This window comes from Glycine soja, chromosome 8 (assembly GCF_004193775.1).
Source record: "Glycine soja cultivar W05 chromosome 8, ASM419377v2, whole genome shotgun sequence".
NCBI classification, from domain to species: domain Eukaryota; kingdom Viridiplantae; phylum Streptophyta; class Magnoliopsida; order Fabales; family Fabaceae; genus Glycine; species Glycine soja.
The window spans coordinates 28,185,686-28,199,362 of NC_041009.1; positions in this window are offsets into that span (position 1 = coordinate 28,185,686).

Sequence of the window (13,677 nt, forward strand, 5' to 3'; positions counted from 1 at the left end):
AGACGCCATAACTAAACGCGCCCCAAGGCATCCCTATCGCACCAGATCCAAATCTAGGACGATGGGTGACCTAGAGAAAGTGTAGGAATATATGAAAGCCAACATGTCGGCTGTCGCAACCTACCCTTTTGCGGGCGAGCGAGGCGAGGCTCACGGGTGCGTCTTCCATAGGAGGAAAAATGTGCGGAGTCGCCACCAACGTTTATTGAAAGGAAAACGTTAGAAAAACCAAAGGAAACCGGTCATGAAGAATATTCCAGATTCGAGAGTTATCTTTACGTTTGAGGAAGGTATTAGCACCTCTCACGTTTGTCCCAAAGGACAACAACCTTAGATTAGAATTGTGTGAAATTATGTATCTAAACTTTTATTTCTTTTTTATTTTTGAGGTCGACAAAAGCGGGGCTCTTGCTCCTGCGTACCCTCCATCAAAGAGGAAATCAGACCTACGTAGTTCTTTCAAAAGGCAGTGATGTGTTGATTTTACGCTTTTGAACGGTCCATGTTAACCGATAAAAAAGAAAAGATGACCGTTTAAGGCGTTGGACCTTAAAACGTTTTTTCAGTGACTTTTGCGAACAAAGCTTGATTTAGTGTTTAGTTATTAGTCAATTCAATTAAGAAAGAAAAATCCCAAAGAGAAACGTCCGATTGATTTTTTTTTTATTTTACTAAAAGATATTTTTTGATTATTATATTATTATGTTACCTCTTTTTTGGTTTCCAACGTGGTTACGGCATGACCGAACGATCAGATTTCATTTTAACAGAAATTAACAGATATTACAATTCAAATGATCGGTGGAAATTTATTTTATTTTTTGATTAGGCGAGAAAATGACTTAAATAAATGACTAAAACACGTCAAAATGGGGTACGGAAAGTAAATGAAATGAAAATAAAAGTACGGAAACAAGTGGGGACCACCAGTACATAAAATGAATTAAAAAGTTTGATTTCGGGAACTTACCGGTTGAAGACCGAAGAACGATGAAGAACGAACGAAGGATGGCGGAAAATCTTCACGGAATCACCCACGGAAACGTTTCGGACGCGTTACGGAAACGCCTCGGCTTGGATTTTCTTCACGGAAACGATTTTTTTCACTAATTTCAAGTGATCCTTAGATACCAGGAGGGTTGAACGTTTTTGTTCTTCCCTCCTCTCCTTATTTATAGGGAAAAGAGGGAGAAGCTTGCCACCCAGCTCGCCCAGGCGAGCTAGGTTGCTTCCTCCAGAAGGCACCGCCTTCTGGAGGAACTTCCTGGAGGGCCCAAGTGGGCTTGGTTTCTATTTGCACCCCCCTATTTACTAAATACACCCCCTTCCTTTTTTTGCTGATTCTTTTTCCATAACGTTACGGAACTTTACAAATTTTGTAATGATACTTGTTTTCCTTCCGTAATGTTACTAAACCTTACGGATTACGTAATCATCCCTTTTTTGGCTTTCAGAATGTTACGGAACCTCATGGATTGTGTAACAATGCTTCCTTTTGATTTCCGGCATGTTACAGAATTTCACGGATCGTGCAAAAATGCTCTCTTTTGACTTCTGGCACGTTATGGAACTTCACGTATCATGCAACAATGGGTGTCAAGTACCTCAAAATGATCAAGCAAAGGTTGCATGCCATCAAACAATGGTCCCCAGACGAAATTAGGGTATGACAGTTGCCCCTCTTTACTTACCTTTTATCGGAGATAGGAGGAAAGCAAAGATAAAACACTGATTTTGTCCGTCTTAGCCCTTTCAGTAATTAATCTATGATGACTCCCGAAGGCCATCCTTTGCCCATCATGGGGATTTAATTGATCTAAATCACAATAGTTCCAACCCAAAACGATTTGAAATAAGTGACTCTTGTCTCTCCTTCTTCTTTCTCTGCACAACATAAAACAAAACAAACAAACAAACAAAAATAACATAATATATACGTATACACATCTTTGGTGAAGGAACCAATTGGGAAAATAACAAAAAACCGTATTTTCCCCTCACCGGAGGCTCCGTACTTGATAACGGAGGATGCATGAAAGACAATCAATTCATGGGGCTCCGAATAAGATGGTGGAGGATGCACGAACAGCGCTAGGCAATCAATTCGTGAGGCTCCGGACTCGATGGTGGAGGATTCATGAATGGCAATCAATTCATGGGGCTCTGAATAAGATTTGATGGTGGAGGATGCACGAACAGCGTTAGGCAATCAATTCGTGGGGCTTCGGACTCGATGGAGGAGGATGCATGAATGGCAATCAATTCATGGGGCTTCGAATAAGATTTGATTTTAGGACCGAATGGTCCACCGGGTTCTTTCACCTAAAAGGCAATCATGCCTTAGCAAGGAAAAATAAATCATTCACGAGAGCACCATATTTTAGAGAAACAATATGCATCTGCCAAAATAGTTTTCCTTGTAACCGAAAATGAAGGGTAGGATGTCAACGTTTAGCTTTTAAATGAACATTCAGGGGAAACTTCGGGTCAAACCGAAACGGGGAATAAAATCACTCATGGTGTATAAAAACTCACACAGGTAAGGGTTTTACCCTAATTCCAAACCATTGTTGCACCATGAGTTTATTTTGCCCAAGATTTCCTATCGAACCAAAAGGTTATACGCGCGATCCGGATCAATAGGATTTTCTCGAGGGTAGTGTTTTTGGAGAGGAAGCTGGGTGTTTTGGTCTTTTCCTCTTTGTTTATGTGGGGTGGGACATCGCCAACCGGGAGCGACCTTGAATGGCAATCCCAAAGGAAGAACCACTTCAAAATGGGTTTTCCCTTTGCCGACGGTTATTTACCTCGCCGAAAATTTATATCAACATGGTCTATATAAAACCTCTATTCCTTTTCAAAGATTTCTTTTTCCTTTTTCAACATACACTCGTTGTTTATACAAAAATTTTCTTTATATACACTCATTGCTCACACACAAGAATTTCTTTTCACAAATTATCTATACACACAAAATCTTTTCATACACTTTTTATATACAAAAATTCTTTTCTTTTCTTTATATACAGATATGACATTTGTTCACAATGCCTCTTTCTTTTTCTATTCTTGGTGTTATCAGGATGTTTGTTCGTTTTATTTTAGGACGATGTTCCTAAATGAAAACTCTACACGGTTCCGGAATTTCAACAAACATTATTGACAATAACGAAGGAAGCACTAACGCAACAGTCCAAACAAAATGTATGCACAAAACAAATGACAATCGAAACATAAAAAACAAACGTTAGTCCCTCAAGTCATAGAAATAAAATAACATGTAAATGATAAAGGATGAAACATAAAAAAAAATATGAATCTGGGGATCCCATGGTCATGTGGCTCCGCTCCCTACCAAGAAACCGAGCAAATCTGTCATCTCCTCATCCATGCAGGTCTCCTCTGCATCGCCCGGGGATCCTGCAGGCGTCTCCCCTGCCTAAGCCTCGGGCCAATATCCGGGCCATGCGACCTCAGCCCTAAACTGATCTGGAGTAGGGCACCCAAAAGGAATGAAACCCTGGCCCTGCTGACTGAGGCTAAGCTGGTAGAGAGACTCATGTATCTGCATCTGCCCCTGGTGGTTGGCCGCCTGCTGGCGAACCAAGTGTTGTAGATACCGCTCCATGCCTAATGACCTAGCAGGATCAGCCTGATGAGGTGGTGGCGGTGCGTCTGCGGCCTGTGGTCCATCACCTTGCGCCTGCCTAGGCGTGCAATACTTCTCAATGAAGGCCCGGGTGATTGACAGTCAGATCACTTTACTAGGTGTGACGGGAACCCCGAATAACTGGCAGAGGCCCGTGATCAATGCTGGAAACCCCAGGGCCCTGTTAGACTTATCCGGGTCTAGAAGGTGCCTGGTGGGTGGCATACCTGCAAATAAATAGATGGCGTCAGCAATCAACTGAGCCACATGGACGCTCATCCGTGTCAGGATGGCATACACTAGCTGACACTTCGGCAGAGGAAGGTCAAAGTTATGATCAGTAGGCAAGACATTGCTGAGCAGCAATGTCATCCACATCTGGGTTAAGGTGGTCATGCTGGTGCGCATGATCCGCACCCGCCTCCCTGCAGCGGTTCGAGCGAAATCCTGACCCGGTATGCATAATAGCTGGGCAATGGCCTCTTCGTCGAACCCATCGGCCCTGTTCCTCCTCTGACTAAACTCGCACTCCTAGCCTTCCTCTAACACTAGCGGGTCACCCAGGAGCTGGCTGAGGGCATCTGCGTCAAAGGGAATCCACTGACCCCTCACCCATGACCGCATGTCCCACACTCCCTCTTCTATGGGCCAAGCATTAGCGTAAAACTCCAGGACTACCTCAGGGTCAAACTTAGCCATGGGAGTAGCCAGCGGCGTCCAATGTCTGCGAGCTATCTTCTCTTGAAAATCGGTGTACTCATCGTCCCTGAGCTGGACGCGTCTCTCTCGGTGGAACGACCATCCTTTGATGGCCTCGAAGCGCTATTGGTGCTCGGCGCACCTGAAATGGTGGCTATCAAACTCGGGGGCGGCACTGGTCCCTTCAGCCGCGGCGTCCTTCCTAGATCTCTTCGCGAAAATATTTTTTGGAGCCATTTCCTGCGAGGACAAACATTTGGAAAGTTACTTTACAAGAAAATACCAATCATTACGAACAAGAGCCAAACAACACTTATATGGCGTGAGTGTCAACATGCGCTTTACAAAATAATCACATTGGGGCATGTGCTATTTTATGACACATATCTATATACATGCATTTACACACGCCCACATTAAAAAAAATTTGGTGAAAGGCATTTTATGACAGAAATCCATGTATGTTTTTTACAAGCATTTTCATGCTACATCCCACATATATTCACATTTTTTGAAAGGCTCCTTATGCTACCTACTCACAAATATACATATTTTGAAAGGAATTTTTACGCTACCTATCCAACAAATTTTTGAAAGGCATTTTTTGCTATATATATTCACACACTTTGTAAGGCATTTTCATGCTATATATTCACATATATACATACTATTGAAAGGTTTTTTCCATGCTATATATTCACATATATACATACTATTGAAAGGTATTTTTCATGCTATCTAGGTGCAAGGTATTCCTCATGAGGCAGCAAATTCAAATTCTAGTCAAAAACTTCTCAAACATGTTCTAATATTCATGCATTTTTTACATTCAAAACCAAAAACTTAGATTCCTAGCCGTAAGTCATGCTTTTGGCACTTTAGTCTATCTTCTACAAAACTGCCCACACACTCACAATGGCAGCCATATGTGCACAATTTGTTTCACAAGCTAAGTTTCACAAAATCATGCGCAAATGCCATTGAGGCATTTCACCGAACACTTGGTGGGCACATGTTTAAGCAAGAAAATCAAGGGAATGGGGGCAATGTGGCATGCCCCATTATCTCAGAATGCACCATAAGCCTAGGGCCATCCCCTACAACCCCTTAATTCATCAAAAACAAGTAAATCCCTCACGTTTTTTAGCAAATACATGCAACTTAGAGCACCAAAATACATCAATGGAAAGCTAGAGAGCCCAAGAATGAGGTACTTACTTGTTGAAGATGAATAACAGTGTAAAATGAAATCAAAAATGCGAAAAATGGTGACCTAAGGGCTGCAAAACTCGTGAAGCCCATGAGCCTTTGTTTTTGAATGAGGGGGGAGAGTTTTTTGGGTGCAGAAACCCTCCCCCTCCCCCTTTTTAACCCTCTTCGTGCAGGGGTTGCTTGCCCAGGTGAGCTAACCTGCATGTTTTTTTTGGGTATCAAATAAGTTCGGCTTCCTATGGGTCAGTGGTCGCCTACTCGAACCCCCTCAGGGTAGATTAGGCATCCAATACTTACTTTAAAGACAAAACAATAATAATTACTGGGAATTTAAAGGATATTAGGTTGCCTTGCAGCGGCGCTTTCCGTTTGTCCAGAGCTGGGCAAGGGACGACGATCAATCAGTTGTGACCCTAGCCTCTACTCGCGTCCGTTCCTAAGTACCTGAAAGTAGGAAACGACATTGCGTTATCGTTTTACCTTGATTGGTTTCTGCCTTCAGCTTCGTCCCGGCATCTAACCACTGCCTAAGACGATCCTGCCCATGTTATCACAAAATATGCATGCGTATGCATATGCATGAGTGTTTTCAAATGCAACAATCTTTTTTAGTGAATGCTGGTCAGGTTCAGTTTTAATTAAGCGCTTGGGGCACCCCATGAACTGAGCGAAAAGGCTCAGGTTATCACACACTGCACATGGTTTAAAACCAAAGTGAGGACTAAAGCCTCAAACCCATGTTCTCTTCTTTTAAAGAACTGTGACGAGAATATTACAGCGGACAGGAATCTCTGGGGGAAACCAAGGAGAACACACAAAAATAAAAGAACATGTAGTGATTTCCTCAATTGCCCCAGATCCTAAGCGTAGTATCGCTTGACAACATCGGAGTTCACGGGTGAGGGTAGCTCCTCGCCATCCATGTTGGTGAGCACCATAGCCCTTCCAGAAAAAGCCCTTTTCACAACTAAAGGCCCTTCGTAGTTCGGGGCCCACTTCCCTCGATTATCTTTAACAGCGTGTGATATCTTTTTCAGCACAAGGTCCCCCTTGTTGAACTTGCAGGGGCACACCTTCATGTCGAACGCGTTCTTTATCCTTTGTTGATACAGGCGCCCATGGCTCATGGTCGTCAAATGCTTACCTTCAATAAGGTTGAGTTGGTCGTAGCGTGTTTGAGCCCACTCTGATTCTTCTAGGCTCGATTCCACTAGTATCTTCTGGGAAGGGACCTCTACCTCAAATGGAAGTACTGCTTCCATCCCATAAACCAAGGAGTACGGCGTTGCCCCAGTAGAAGTTCGTACCGAGGTTCAATATCTATGCAAGGTGATCGAGGCCGTACCCGAATCAAATAAACATGAAAATGCAGTAACTAGGAAGTGATCCTTGGTCGTTTCCCAACGAGCAGTGACAAACCAAATGTTCATAATATACTTGCAGTAACAGTAACGATTGGGGGGGGGGGGGTTTGTTTGTTTTGTGATTAAAGAGCAGAACAAGTAAACTGAAATTCGAAACTACTAATATTAAAAACGGGTTGTTTCCTCTGATTCAGAAGCCATTCTCTTATCCTGGGTTAGAGAATTCGTCCCTAACAGTCAACCACTTAATCCAACCCTATTTCAATTTACTAAGCGAAAATCAACTTAGGGTTTTCAATACGTGATTAGGCACCACATACACCAGTTAGCCCTTCGTCCATTAAGCATGAACGCAAGTTAGGCTCAAAGGCAATTAATCGAACACGAAGCGTGCACTGATTAATATTCACGAATTTGGGATACTGGTGAAGGGAGAACTGCCAGGAAACCACATTACAAGCGAAACCTCAAAGAGAGTTGGGCTTCGTCCTCAAAAGGAAACAACACCAGAAAATCTAGCCTTCCATGGATTCAAACAGAAAACGCAATTGAAACATGAAGCAGAAACGTAAATGAACGGAAACGTAAATGAACAGAAACGTAAACGAACAGAAATGTAAAATGGAACAGAAACGTAAATGAGAGTAGAAGAAGAAGCAAGAACGGAATTGTAATTAGAAGCAGAAAACGTAAAATTGCATTACGAACTCAGAAACGTCAAAACAGAAAAACCAAAACCCTAAAACAAAGCTCTGAATAATGAATAGCATAACAGAATAGAATGCCCTGCACAAATCCCAAGGCAGCTATTTAAAAAGAGTCACTCAAAGTCACTGGGCCCTATTACAATACTCTGGCCCAAAACGAAATAAACACTGAACAACATAAAATAAAATTGCGAAATTTCCTAATTAGAAATTAACTAAGGTAAGCGCTGCTTTATTTGCCCTCTTCAAGTCCACAACCAAAATCCGGGTTAAGCCCAATGTTTCATTAATTCCTGAAGTTAGATTAAAAACATCAAATTAGCTAATTGAGCCCAAATAATAAAACTGCCTAATTAATTGACAATTAGGACCAATCAATAATTAAAATGGTGCAAAAAGGGTTTAGAAAATAGAAGAAAATGATGGCACATCAAAACCCCCCCATACTTAGCCTTTTGCACTCCTGGGCAAAATGAAACAAAGAACAAAATCCAAGGATATTAAAGGGAGACAAACAAAAACATTCACATATTTCTCAATGAACATCAAGGAATGAAAGGAATGGGTAACATCTAACATAAGGAGATCCAAAAAGTCAAGACATTCATGAAAATCATCCAAGCAACCCAATCATGGCAAAATAGTTAATCAGCTCAAGAATGAAAAGTGATAAAGCCTCACAAGATATACACTCTATCTCTCAAGTGTCTAGGCTACTATTTACCCTCAAAGCACCCATGAAAGCAAACACCACATAAACTTGGCAAGATTCTAAAATTGACAATCAACCCATAAACACAAGCACATGAGGATCAAAAGGTCTTTTAAGGTTGTAATGGGGCCAAGGACAAGGTATGGAGAAATATGGAATAAGTGGCTAAATCCCAAAGGAATAGAGGAGCAAAGGGGAATAAGTGCATATTAAGAAAAAAATAAGAAAATAAAAAGAAGTAAAGATAAAAATTAAACATGAAGAGTAGAACCAAGAGTTTCATCATTCTTGTGCCATTTAAGATCTTATTCACTCAACTTTATTGCTTTTCTTTTTCTTTTTTCGAATTTTTTTTTCTTTTTTTTTCTTTTTTTTTTGTTTTTGAACTCTTTAGCCTTTGAGAAACAACATTTCATTCAGCATGTCCAACATTTAACCAATATACAATGTACATCAAGTATGGCCCAAAATACATCATGAAGCATAGCCAACAAAACAAGTTGTCCAATGAAACAAAAACCCCCCACACTTATTCCCAAAACAATTCCAAAGCTCCAAAATTCCTTAAGGATATGGTAATATCATGGTTTTTCACTTAAGGCTTGTAGTGAGCTTCAAAACAAGGAAAGGGAAACAAGGCTCAAAAGGGCTATCAAAGGAATTAATTCAAGGTAAGTCCATTTGGCTAGAAGCTTATAAGAACAAAATTGCCTTAGTCATTTCCAAATATGCATGTGAATTAGGACGCATCATAAAGAATCAAGCCAAGGCTATTGTGCAAGCAATCAATGGGGCAAAACATACCAAATGATTATAATGATGGATGGCTCAAATTCTCACAAAGGTAAAATCATCACTTTCAAATTGAGCTTTCAAAACTATCATGACATGTAGAGAAGAATCAAGGATTTCAAGTCACAAAATGTCAAGAACTTTTATTTTCAAAACAATTACCCATTTTTTGAACATATCCTATAATTCAAAGAAAAACATGCAAAGTCGTAGGTGCACACGAAATTGACCCAAAATATTAAACTGAAAATCCGACGAAACTAACAACATTAACAAATTAACACAACTAACAAATTAACAAAACCAGCAAAACTAGCAAAACCAAAGAACACTCCCCCCCATACTTAAACAACACATTGTCCTCAATGTAGCACAATTAAAAGATTAAAAACAATTAAATCATCAAAGAGAATCGGACAAGTGTAATAAAAGCAAAGAAGGAGATAGGAAAAGAAAAACTCCCTAAGTCATGGTGGAGGAAGAGTAGGGTGGAGTAAGGAAGTCTCTTCCACCACTACGTCCACTAAAGAAGGGTTCGTGAGGAATGGCTTAAGTCGATGTCCGTTGACCTTGAAGCTCTTGTTTGTGGAGTCGCTTTTGATCTCAACTGTACCATAAGGAAAAAAATTAGTAACAACAAAAGGACCAATCCACTTAGACCTCAACTTACCACTCATGAGTCCAAGCCTAGAATTATACAATAACACTTTTTGCCCAACCACAAAGTCTTTTTTAACTATCATGCTATCATGGAACTTCTTGGTCTTTTCTTTGTAGAACTTGGCATTCTCGTAGGCGTCTAGGCGGATTTCATCTAACTCACTCAGTTGCAACTTCCTTTCCTCGCCAGCTTGATCCATAGAGAAGTTGCAAGTCTTCACTGCCCAGTATGCTTTGTGCTTAATTTCCACTGGAAGATGACATGCCTTTCCAAAGACAACCCGATAAGAGACATTCCTATGGGTGCTTTGTAGGCAGTCCGATGTGCCCAGAGAGCATCATCAAGCCTGGTACTCCAATCTTTCCTGCTTGGCTGCACAATCTTCTCTAGAATTCTCTTGATTTCCCTGTTATAAATTTCTGCCTGTCCATTAGTCTGGGGGTGGTATGGTGTGGATACCCTGTGTACCACCCCGTACTTTTTAAGCAGGGCATGTATTGTCCTGTTGCAAAAATGGGTTCCTTGATCACTAACAATAGCTTTAGGTACTCCAAACCTGCAAAACAGATTAGACCTGACAAAGTCTGCGACAACTTTAGCATCATTAGTTCTAGTGGGCTTGGCTTCCACCCATTTTGAAACATAGTCAACTGCAAGGAGAATGTAAACATAACCAAAAGAGACAGGAAAAGGACCCATGAAATCTATACCCCAGACATCAAACACCTCACAGAATAGCATAGGTTGCTGAGGCATTTGTTGTCGCCATGTAAGTGTATTTCCTGCTCTCTGACACTGCTCACAAGTGCTGCAGATCTTCCACGCATCTTTAAAGATGGTGGGCCAATAAAAACCACAATCAAGCACTTTGCGAGCTGTCCTTTGAACACCCAGATGACCTCCCGGTGCGGAAGAATGACAGAACTGCAGGACTGAGTCAGTCTCATGATCTGGAATGCACCGTCTAATGACCTGATCACTGCACAATTTCCACAAGTAGGGGTCATCCCAAATAAAATGCTTAGCATCACTTTTAATCTTATCTTTTTGGGCCTTAGATGCTAAGGGAGGAAAAACAGAGGCAACTAAATAATTGACAATGTTAGCAAACCAGGGAGTAGAAAGAGAGTCAGAAATACTATACAATATATACAAATGATCATCCGGGAAATCATCCCGAATAGGTGAATCTGCATCAGAGACACGTTCGATCCGACTCAAATGATCAGCAACTAGATTTTGTGCTCCGCTCCTATCACGGATCTCCAAATCAAACTCTTGGAGCCAGAGCATCCATCGGATCAACCTAGGCTTAGAATCAGCCTTCTTCAACAAGTACTTTAGAGCTGCATGGTCAGTATAAACAATAATGCGAGTACCAAGCAAATAAGATCGAAATTTTTCAAGAGCAAAAACTATGGCTAGAAGCTCTTTCTCAGTAGTAGTAAAATTTGCTTGGGCAGCATCTAAAGTCCTAGAAGCATAATATATCACCCTGGGCAATTTATCAATTTTCTGAGCAAGGACAGCCCCCAATGCATAATTTGATGCATCACACATAAGCTCAAAAGGGGCTGTCCAATCGAGTGCCTGGATGATGGGGGTGGTAGTCAACGCTCTTTTGAGGCAATCAAAAGCCTCTTTGCATCTGTCATTAAAGTCAAACTCCACCTCCTTTTGCAACAAGTTGGACAGTGGAAGGGCTACTTTGCTAAAATCCCTTATAAAGCGCCTGTAGAATCCTGCATGACCAAGAAAAGATCGCACCTCTCGCACACAAGAGGGGTAAGGCAATTGTGAAATAACAAAAATTTTTGCAGGATCTACTTCAATACCCTTATTGGAAATAATGTGGCCTAAAACTATACCTTGCTCAACCATAAAATGACATTTTTCAAAATTTAGAACAAGGTTAGTTTCAATGCATCTATTCAAAACTTTTTCCAAACTATTCAAACAACCATCAAAAGAGGATCCATATACAGTGAAATCATCCATAAACACCTCTATGCAATTTTCTAAAAAATCACTGAAAATACTAATCATGCACCGCTGGAAGGTACCAGGGGCATTGCACAGGCCGAAAGGCATCTTCCTATAAGCAAAAGTGCCGAAGGGGCAGGTGAATGTGGTCTTTTCCTGATCCTTAGGAGCAATAGTAATTTGCATATAACCAGAAAAACCATCAAGGAAACAGTAGTGGGATTTACCTGCCAGGCGTTCAAGCATCTGGTCAATGAATGGCAGGGGAAAATGGTCCTTTTTGGTAACCTGGTTCAGCCTCCTATAGTCAATGCAGACTCTCCAACTGTTCTGCACCCGAGTAGGAATCAACTCCTCCTTCTCATTTCTGATCACTGTGAGGCCAGTCTTTTTCGGGACTACCTGGACGGGACTCACCCATTGGCTGTCGGAGATAGGATAAATGATTCCAGCTTGCAAAAGCTTGGTTATTTCCTTCTTCACTACATCAAGAATCACCGGGTTGAGTCTTCTCTGTGGTTGTCTTACTGGTTTAGCTCCATCTTCTAAATTTATTTGATGCATACATGTGGATGGGCTAATACTAGGAATGTCCGCCAGGGTCCAGCCTATAGCCTTCTTATGCTTCTTGAGAACTGACAACAACTTCTCCTCTTGCTCATCAGCAAGGGAGGCAGATATAATCATTGGAAAACTCTTGCTATCATCCAAGTAAGCGTATTTTAAATTTGATGGCAGAGGCTTCAATTCTGGTGTGGTCGGCTGGACAGTGGTAGAAGGAGATGGTTTCTCAGCCTTTACCTCATAAAGAAAGTCAGAGGTATGTGTACTTCCTGAAACATGGTTAGTCCTATCTGACTCTATAAAATCAATCTCAAGAGGTAAAACACCACCACCAGGCATGCAATCAATATCACTCTCAGATTCACTCTCAGCATCAAATTCAGACATATGATCAAGTACAATTTCAGACTCAATGCATGAAGAGTGAGAGGCATGCAGATTAGAATAAAGACCAGTCATGTATTCATCAACAACATGGTCAATTATTTCAGCACGAAATACAGAAAGATCTTCAGATGGGTATTTCATAGCATCCAAAATATTAAAATGAACAGTTATATCACCAAACTCCATGGACAGTGTGCCTGCATAAACATCTATCTTAGTTCTAGCAGTTTTCATAAAGGGTCTGCCTAGAATGATGGGAACTGATCCTTGAGAAAATCCATCTTCCATATTCAAGATATAAAAATCAACAGGGAAAATCAGTTCACCAACTCTAACTAAGACATCTTCTATGAAACCAACAGGATAGGCAACACTTCTGTTAGCTAAATGAATTACCACATCAGTTGACTGCAAGGGACCTAGAGATAGAGAATTAAAAATAGACAGAGGCATAACACTAACAGAAGCTCCTAAATCTAGCATGGCATTGTCAAACTTACTATTCCCTATGATACAAGGTATGCTGAATGTACCTGGATCTTTGCATTTTTCAGGAATTTGAGGAACATATTTACCAATCAATGCGGAGACATTTCTGCCCATGCTAATCCGTTCACTTCCTTTAAGCTTCCGCTTATTAGTGCACAGCTCCTTCAAGAATTTGGCATATCTTGGAATTTGCTTTATTGCATCCAACAGAGGTATGTTTACCTCTACCTTTCTAAACGTTTCCAAGATCTCTTTCTCTGCCTCTTCCATTTTTTTGTTGGAAACTGCTCTTGGAGGGAATGGAAGAGGGGGAATGTGCTGCTTCTGCAAATCAGAATTAGCTGTGGAAGAAGATTCACCTGCACAGAAATTGTTAGGTAAATTTTTGTCATCACCTTTTCCTGGAATAGAGTGAAGTTTGGCAGGTTCATTTGCAGATGAGGAAGGTGCTACGGGTT